Source organism: Megalobrama amblycephala, linkage group LG18 (assembly GCF_018812025.1).
Source record: "Megalobrama amblycephala isolate DHTTF-2021 linkage group LG18, ASM1881202v1, whole genome shotgun sequence".
Taxonomy (NCBI): Eukaryota; Metazoa; Chordata; class Actinopteri; order Cypriniformes; family Xenocyprididae; genus Megalobrama; species Megalobrama amblycephala.
This window is the reverse complement of record NC_063061.1, coordinates 32094593-32105016: the sequence shown is the minus strand read 5'-3', so window position 1 is coordinate 32105016 and position 10424 is coordinate 32094593. Positions and strand designations below refer to the sequence as shown.

The 10424-nt window shown below is 36.4% G+C and overlaps 1 pseudogene; it reads left to right on the top strand.

The window, feature by feature from the left end:
* Positions 1 to 5764: 5764 nt before the first annotated feature.
* Positions 5765 to 8477, top strand: LOC125253289 (annotated as a pseudogene).
* Positions 8478 to 10424: the final 1947 nt, after the last annotated feature.

The window sequence follows — 10424 nt, the reverse complement described above, 5'->3', positions numbered from 1 at the left end:
TCTGCATGGGAAAAAAAGATAAAAAATAAACAATGAAAAACTTTGTTAAAAGTTTAAGGGAAACAGGATTCAAATCGCCCCAATAAATGCACGTCCCTCCACCCCAAAGTAAACTAGTAAGTGTAAATTAGAACAAATCACAGAAAGCAAACAGCAGCAGCAGAAGTCCCTTTAAATAGTTGTAATCCGATATTGTTATACGGCGCGCAGTGGAGGAAGAGCCGAGCTGCAATAATAATCGCCCAGGACGAAAGGGAGAATCCAAATGCGGATAGACGAGTTTTACAATCAGTTCACCTCTCAGGATACGCAGCCTTCAAATAATCCGCTGGTAAACTGAAGTACAGGGACTGCACATTACTCAAACCACCCACCCCTCAGTGAAACGAGACCTGGCTTACAATAAAACTTCCTCATACCTGAAAGGAGGGCAGTAATCACATCCAAAATAGCATCCGACGGAGAAACACACAAACCTGATGAAAAGACAGGCTGGTGTACAACAAGCAAGATATTAGTGCAACGAGCAATAATAACAAAAGTTAGCAAAATGCTATGTGCTAACAGCACATACCTGAAACCGCTGAAACAAACAGAAAAAGGGGAGGATCCGGACGTGACGCATCCCAGGCTGAAACCAACCAGCCCTGAAATAGTGCCCACTCACTGCTGATTGGTGTTTATGAGCGTCAATCACCAGCCTTACCTCATTCATACGGTCACACTTATAACATTCTATCATCCCGCCAGCGGACCACTGGGTCGTTAAAGGGTTAAACTTGTTTGCTTAAAATTTTTGTGAATAATTTGCTGATGCAGGTACAAAAAGACATTTTGTAACTGCAAAAAAATAATAATAAATAAATAAAACTTGTAGCCCATGGCCGCCAACTATAGCTGGAGAGGAGAGATTTGGCTGTGGCTAACTTACACAAGAAGAGATTTTTTTGTTCAGCACATAAAAATGAACTACTTCACTTCAGACTGTGCAGTGATGTGGTTTCTCCACTGCATGGATCTTCATGTGTATCTTCAGGTTGACTTTTAAAAGAGAAACTCTTTCCACACTGATCACACGTGTGCGGCTTCTCTCTGCTGTGGATCCTCTCATGTGTTTTCAGTGTTCCTGACCTATTGAATCTCTTGTTACAGTGTGAACACTTGTAAGGGTTTTCTCCAGTGTGGATCCTCTCATGTGTTTTCAGATGTTCTGATTGACTGAATCTGTTGTCACAGTGTGAACACTTGAAAGGTTTTTCTCCAGTGTGAATTCTCTGGTGCTGCACTTTTAAATTGTTTGCTGTAGTAAAAGTCTTCTCACATTGAAAGCACATGTACTCTCTCACACCAGTGTGTGTTTTCTCATGTTGCATGTAAACTATTGCAGCTGTGAAAAACTCTTTCCACACACAGAACATGAATGTGGCTTATCCTTTGTATGAACTCTCAGGTGTTTCTTCAGGTTTGATCCCCAGAGAAATGTTTTGTCACATTGATCACACATGAGTGATTATTATCTGTTATTTATGTTTTTAAAAATATATCACGTCATATATTGATGGTTACCGTGTCTGTAGAAAGTTCACATGCTCAAAGTCTAGACTGACTGCATCTTTAAATGTGTTATTATCAGTGTCCTACATGATTCACTCAACCCTGTTACTTCTGACATGATTTTCCTCCTTTTAAAACCAGAGGATTTCTTAAAACTGTGACACCAGGAAGTGACATCATCTGGGCTCTTTCTACAGCATGATGGGAGGATAAGAAAATAATCTCAATCCGTTGTCTCAGTTTTTACACACATGAATATCTAAATATGCAGAAGTGTTTAAATCTTTCTAACATGAATGTTGTCGTTAAAAAGTTCAGTATGTATTTGATAGTTTATCTAAATGTACAAGAACATTGAATGTTGTTCAGCATCATGCATGAATGAAGAATAAACACCAACCTCTTTGTTCTTCAGTATCTTCAGAGTGTTTCATTCTGCAGGTTCTGGATCACTCGTTTTCTCACTGTCCTCTTTAATAAACTCAGACTTTGCAGTTTTCAGCTCTTCCTGATGCTCATCTGATGGGAATATCCCAGCGTTTATTGATCAACTGCTGTGGGAGGAGCTTCACTGATAGTGACCTGTAGTGGGCGGATCTTCACTGACTGAACCACAGATTGGTTGGAAGAGATGATCTGCCCATATCAAAAATATTTACTATGTTAATAAGTTACTGTGTTTGTTTTTATAGGGTTAATCAAATTTTAGTATCTCCATCAAATTTAAATAGAAAACCCATTAAATGCAAGTGTCTATTTTAATGTTTCAAAATGATTTTGTGAAAACCAAATGTTTTTAATGTCCTATCATCATTTAGTGTAACAGATATATTTATGTAAAAATGAAACAACATTTCATTTTGACCAGCACTTAATAAAGTATATAAAAGATTAAGAGATCATACTTAATTTAATTATATTTTAAATGATTAAAAACTTCTTGGTGACAAATAGGTGAAAGCTAGTGGTTTGAAGGAAAGTGGCAAAGAATAAAGATTTAAAATGACAATTAAAGAGTATTTTGGGCTTCACTGTGATCCTTCAATACAGTGTTTGAATGTTGTCAAATGATTCTCTTTGTAAATATGCATGACAAGTTGTTGTTTTTTTCTTTTTTTCTTTCTTTTGCTATATTAACCCCTTTTTGTATTTCACCCTTAAACTAATTGCATTAAGCATTTATATCCATCTATCATAAAGCAACATGCTTTATGATAGATGGATATAATATGATAGATGCAAATGCTAATTCAGAACATTTTGTTTCTAATTCTAACTTTATTCTGTTTCTTCATTAAAATAATGACAGATATCTAGAAAAGTAGTAAAGAACTGTAAGATAAACAGTTGAAAGCATAAAGACTGAAATAAGCAGACATAAACACCATCAAATCCCCTCAGTCTGTTGACAGCAATGAAATGAGCTTTAAGTGTCAATTTACAGCAGATCTGAAGACATCAGCATAATAAATGAGGTGAAAACAGGAACTATTGACATGAAATAAAGAGTGTGAGATGATCTGCTGATGATCTGAATGTCTTGTTGAATGAGTTTTGATAGTCTGAGGATCATCAATACTTTATTCTGAGTGTTTGCTGTTAGAAACTGATTATTGGAGTCAGGATATATGAGAAAATCCTATAAACTGCTCTATTGAAATACAATACGGTTATTTCTCACAATATGACATTAATAATACAAAAATCAACACAAACTCACCATCACCAACCACTAAAGATGAGTAACTACAGAGATATGAACTCAAAGTTAGATTTTCTAATAATAAGTCCATTGATTGCAGTAGTGAAATTAGATCAGAAGAGACAATGATCACAAAACCTTTCAAAATAAAGAGCAGCACAAAGTAGAGTTAATAATACAGATCATCTCATATTTAAGATATCAAAGCAGTGATCTGTATTAAATCCAGTATAATCACCAGTATAGGCTACATGTAGATTAGAGAGGATGAATTAAAGTGTGAACTCATTGTAAATGAAATACACTAAAATGAGTTTTCAGAAATATAAACCAGAATGGGAGTCTGAGAAGTGAAAGGTTTCCTCAGATGAACTGCATTAAGTGAAGATTATAGAGCTTTTTAGCTTAAGATGATTTAAGTTTTATCTGCTTTGTATCGTAACCAATAAAAAAAGTGTTTTTATTGTTATGACTGCCTCCTGTGAGACTCCCGTGAGACTTTAGCCTCAGAACAGAAGCTCAAGAGAGTCTTCTCCATCATTCCTGAAGATCTTCATCTGCGGCGGGTGAGAACTTTATGATTGAGGCAGATCTGACTATCCTGACCCTACCTGAATAATCACAGGGTTAAAGCTGAAAGATTAAAAGACACACGACTGACAATATATATGACATTTGTGTGTGTTTTGTAATATTTATGTTGTATAATCTGCAGATTAATATGAGCTTTGTTCATTTTGAACTTTGACATCCCACATTTAAACTCATCAGGATGTTTTGGTGTTTCATATCAGGCTCATCTGTAGAGCATGTGTTGGGACTAACCCAGCATCCAAAGATGAATTAATAAACACTTGAAAACTGGGACCAATTTCAGAGAGGATAAATGATCGAGGGACGTGTAACAGCATCTCCAATATTGCTGGATAAAGTTAGATTATAGAGTTTAAGATGGTTTAAGTTTTAACTGCTTTGTATCGAATCCAATAAAATAAGTATTTTTATTGTTACAAACGCCTCCTGTGAGGCTCATGTGAAATAACAGTATTGTCTTTCAATAGAGCAGTTTTAGTCTTTTCTCATATATTTGACTGATGTTTATTTATTTATTATTTGATAGGGGCAGTGTGTGTTAATGGACAGACATATTGTACATGAATGTAAACACACCGGATTGTAGTCGAAGGCTAATTTCGATCCGTTGTCCCGGGACTGGGTCACAAAGGGCCACTGCACGATCCACATTTTGCACACACCTCACATTGCACATTACTCACATTGCACAATTCACAATATTACACAATCCACTCATTACATTACACTCATAAATTATTATTATTATTGTACAAATCGTAATTATTGTGCGGTCACAATAATGCACAGTCAGATCAACCACAATGCAAATAATGTATATGTGATTAAAATAATCACTTTCTAACAGCAAACACTCAGAATAAAGTGAGATGATGTGAATGTCTTGTTGAATGAGTGTTGATAGTCTGAGGATCATCAATATTAACAGAGAAACTGCTGAAAACACTCTTTATTTCATGTCAATAGTTCCTGTTTTCACCTCATTTATTATGCTGATGTCTTCAGATCTGCTGTAAATTGACACTTAAAGCTCATTTCATTGCTGTCAACAGACTGAGGGGATTTGATAGTGTTTATGTATGTTTATTTCTGTCTTCATGCCATAAATGTTTTTCTTACAGTTCTTTACTAATTTTCTAGATATTTGCCATTATTTTAATGAAGAAACAGAATAAAGTTTAATTTATAACTTTTTGCTTCTAATTCTGCCTCATTTGCTTTACGATAGATGGATATAAATGATTAATGCAATTAGTTTAAGAGTGAAATACAAAAGGGGTTAATATAGCAAGAAAAAAGAAAGAAAGAAAGAAAACAACTTGTCATGCATACTTAGAACAAGAATCATTTGACAACATTCAAACAGTGTATTGAAAGGATCACAGTGACAGCCCAAAATACTCTTTAATTTTCATTTGAAATCCTTTATACATTTAAAATATAATGAAATTTAGTATGATCTCTTACTCTTTTATATACTTTATTAAGTTACTGGTCAAAATAAATGTTGTTTCATTTTTACATAAAAATATCTGTTACACTAAATGATGATGGGACATTAAAACATTTGGTTTTCACAAAAGTAATTTGAAACATTAAAATAGACACTTGGATTTAATGGGTTTTCATTTTAAATTCACTTTTTGTACATTTACAGTTTGATTTCTGGTCTTTAACCCTATAAAAACAAACACAGTAACTGATATTTTTGATTTGGGCAGATCAGCTCCTCCAACCAATCTGTAATTCAGTCAGTGAAGCTCCGCCCACAGCAGTCACATCATCAGTGAAGCTCCTCCCACATCACTCACATCATCAGTGAAGCTCCTCCCACAGCAGTTCTCCAATAAAAACTGGAATATTCCCATCAGACGAGCACTGAAGCATCAGGAAGAGCTGAAAGCGGCAAAGAACATGAGTGATCCAGAACCCTGCAGAATGAAACACACTGAAGATACTGAAGAACAAAGAGGTTGGTGTTTATTCTTCATTCATTCATGATGCTGAACAACATTCATGTTCTTGCACATTTAGATAAACTATCAAATACATACTGAACTTTTAATGACAACATTCATGTTAGAAAGATTCAAACACTTCTGCATATTTGCAGAAACTATGAAATTGATACATAATGTTCTTTTCTAGATCAGTAAAGGGAAGTTTCAACTTCATACTGATTGTCAACATCAGATCAAACTAAATATTTTACATTTGTTTCATATCTGGTTCACAATTTGCAAAATTGTTTCCAGAATTTAGGCATTTTCAATATAGTTTTCAACACTGTTATTTTTTAGGAATAAACTGTAAACACCAAAATGTATGAAGTAAATGAATCTTTCCAGAATGGCTGACAGGGTTGTGAGTGTAACTTGAGCAAAATCTCTTCTTACAGTAACTTTGGTAACAGGGTTGATGAATGCAGTCATTTCATTTGTGTAAAAACTGAGACAATGGATTGAGATTATTTTCTTGTCCTCCCATCATGCTGTAGAAAAGAGCCCAGATGATGTCACTTCCTGGGCGTCACAGTTTTAAGAAATCCTCTGGTTTGAAAGGAGGAAAATCATGTCAGAAGTAACAGGGTTGAGTGAATCGTGTAGGACACTGATAATAACACATTTAAAGATGCAGTCAGTCTAGACTTTGAGCATGTGAACTTTCTACAGACACAAGCAACGTCAAGATATGACGTGATATTTTTAAAAACATAAATAACAAATAATAATCACTCCAAAATTTTAAAATATACAATCTACTCCACTTTACTGCAAACTTCACTTGATCTTGTGTTTCTGGTGTCCCACATTCACATGTGTCATGAAAGGAAGTCAGTGGAAGGAGAAGTCTGCTGTGAACGGCCCTTAATAATTACACAGTTTTAGGAAAATTAATTAAATATCAAATGTCAAAATATGGCTGTTAATATCACATTAGATCATTTTGTCATTGATTCAAATATATTTTACTCAAAATATTTCAGAGCAATGTTTTCTTTATTTTCTTAATATTATTTATAAATTATCAAGAATTATTTAAGGGAAGGTGGCAGAGCAGCGATTTGGGAAATTCTGTAGCCAGAAGACGTCCATTCAGTGCTGATTGTCTGAATTCAGTAAATCTTGATGTAAAAACATTTGAAATTGGAGTCAGATTAAACGAGCAGCTAAAGTAAAATTGAGACTAAATTCTAAAATTAAGTGAACTTCACAGGAGCGCTGAAAAGACGTACACACATTATACCTTCACCAGACCACTGGATTCTGTCGCTGGAACGACAGCTGGTCCTTTACGATTGGAAGATTAATGTTAAAGTTTCAGGGACATATGCAACTAATTTATGCAAATGCATCAAAATGATCGTAATGTTTTGTAGCAGTTGTCTATCACAACAAGTCTCAATTTAATGACCTTTAACTTCATATTTCTCTCTTTATTTTGATTTACTGAAAATGAAATGACTTTTTTTCTTTCATTTCAGAGCTGATGGAAGTGAAGGAGGAGAGTGAAGAACTGAAGTGAAGTGGAGGAGGAACATCATGACAAACCTGGAGAAAAACCTTTGAGTCGCTCAAAGACTAAAAAGACATTTTTAAAGAAAATAAGAGCCAAGAAATCTACAACCTGCACTCAGTGTGGAAAGAGTTTCACATCCAAACAATATCTTGAGATTCACATGAGAGTTCATACAGGAGAGAAGCCGTTCACATGTGATCAGTGTGGGAAGAGATTCAGTCAATCATCAAGCCTTAAAGCACACATGCGAATCCACACAGGAGAGAAGCCGTTCACATGTGATCAGTGTGGGAAGAGTTTCACTCAAAAAGGAAGTCTTAAGGAACACATGAAAGTTCACACTGGAGAGAAGCCACACACATGTGATCAATGTGACAAAACATTTCTCTGGGCATCAGACCTGAAGAGACACCTGACAGTTCATACAAAGGAGAAGCCACATTCATGTTCTGTGTGTGGAAAGAGTTTTTCACTGCTGTCATATTTACATGCACATGAAAAAACACACACTGGTGTGAGAGAGTACATGTGCTTTGAGTGTGAGAAGACTTTTACTACAGCGAACAATTTAAAACAGCACCAGAGAATTCACACTGGAGAAAAACCTTACAAGTGTTCACACTGTGACAAGAGATTTAGTCAGTTATCATCTCTGAAAACACATGAGAGGATCCACACTGGAGAGAAACCTTATAAGTGTTCACACTGTGACAAGAGATTCAGTGTGTCATCAAATCTGAAAACACATGAGAGGATCCACAGCAGAGAGAAGCTGCACACCTGCGATCAGTGTGGAAAGAGTTTCACTATTAAAAGTCACCTGAAGATACACATGAAGATCCATGCAGTGGAGAAACCACATCACCACAGTCTGAAATGAAGTAGTTCATTTTTATGTGCTGAACAACAAAATCTCTTCTGTGTAAGTTAGCCACAGCCAAATCTCTCCTCTCCAGCTATAGTTGGCGCCATGGGTGACAAGTTTTATTTTCTTTATTTTTTGCAGTTAAAAAATGTCTTTTTGTACCTGCATCAGCAAATTATTCACAAAAATTTTAAGCAAACAAGTTTATCCCTTTAACGACCCAGTGGTCCGCTGGCGGGACGGTAGTGTTATATGGTTAAAAATTTTGTTTTTTTTAAATGAGGAGTATGCCATTAAATGAAAATGCCTTGTTGATGCTAGAGGTCAGAGGAGAATGGGCCGACTGATTCAAGCTGATAGAAGAGCAACTTTGACTGAAATAACCACTCATTACAACCGAGGTATGCAGCAAAGCATTTGTGAAGCCACAACACGCACAACCTTGAGGCGGATGGGCTACAACAGCAGAAGACCCCACCGGGTACCACTCATCTCCACTACAAATAGGAAAAAGAGGCTACAATTTGCACGAGCTCACCAAAATAGGACAGTTGAAGACTGGAAAAATGTTGCCTGGTCTGATGAGTCTCGATGTCTGTTGAGACATTCAGATGGTAGAGTCAGAATTTGGCGTAACCAGAATGAGAACATGGATCCATCATGCCTTGTTACCACTGTGCAGGCTGGTGGTGGTGGTGTAATGGTGTGGGGGATGTTTTCTTGGCACACTTTAGGCCCCTTAGTGCCAATTGGGCATCGTTTAAATGCCACAGCCTACCTGAGCATTGTTTCTGACCATGTCCATCCCTTTATGACCACCATGTACCCATACTCTGATGGCTACTTCCAGCAGGATAATGCACCATGTCACAAAGCTCGAATCATTTCAAATTGGTTTCTTGAACATGACAATGAGTTCACTGTACTAAAATGGCCCCCACAGTCACCAGATCTCAACCCAATAGAGCATCTTTGGGATGTGGTGGAACGGCAGCTTCGTGCCCTGGATGTGCATCCCACAAATCTCCATCAACTGCAAGATGCTATCCTATCAATATGGACCAACATTTCTAAAGAATGCTTTCAGCACCTTGTTGAATCAATGCCACGTAGAATTAAGGCAGTTCTGAAGGCGAAAGGGGGTCAAACACAGTATTAGTGTGGTGTTCCTAATAATCCTTTAGGTGAGTGTATACATTAGCGGGCTGCAATACTGACAAAAGTAAATTTTCAGATCACATTGATTTCTAGTAGCATTTTTACCTAAATAAGGCCATTTTTCTAAACCGATTAGATGTATGCATCACCTTTTAAGTAAAATTCTAACATTCAAATTAAATTCAATTAAAATAACAGCACAGTATAGGGCTGTTATTACCAATCATATAAAATATTATTTTATTATCAACAAAATCTTTGCAATGCAGAGGTGAGACAAAAACGACATGAGAAATGGCATTAATATATTTACACAGCATTTACTATTTGTCTACATAAATTTAACTCAATATTTAAATATGAAATTTCTCATTTTAACTTTTTAATTAAAGGTGCTCTAAGTGATGTCACACGTTTTTAGGCCAAAACATTTTTTTTGTCACATACAGCAAACATCTCCTCACTCTCCACTAGCTGCCAGTCCCCTGAACACACTGTAAAAAAACGCAGTCTCTGTAGTCGCCACAAGCTCGAAAACGGACACAAAAACAAACTGGTGCAGTCTGAACCACGAAACATAATAAACATGCTCCAGCCAATAACCGACAAGAATGATTTGGGGGTGGAGTTTTGGGGTTAGTGCGCATGCACATGAAGGGGGGTGTGTAGAAGAGAGAAGCATAAAGAGGGAAGTTCGAATTATGTGATCTTGATATGGCCGACACATGACCAAAGCGACGACATTCTAATGAACACCTGGAAAAGAAAAGGGAAAAGGAGAAGGAATGCTGAAAGTCCCGAATTTACATAGGAAAAGCCTTTGAAAGGTGGCGAGAACTCTGGCGGCAGAAGGGCTTCCAATCCGACATTCAGGTGGCTCTTTTTTGCTGGACAGGTGAGTTAAACCATTTTTTGTTATTCTAAATGGATGTTACGTTCATGTTCGCCTAACCAACACAAGGATATAAACACAAATAAGGATTGTTTTCACCCACTGTTTGTTATGAATTCGTTTATAGCCTATTGACAACT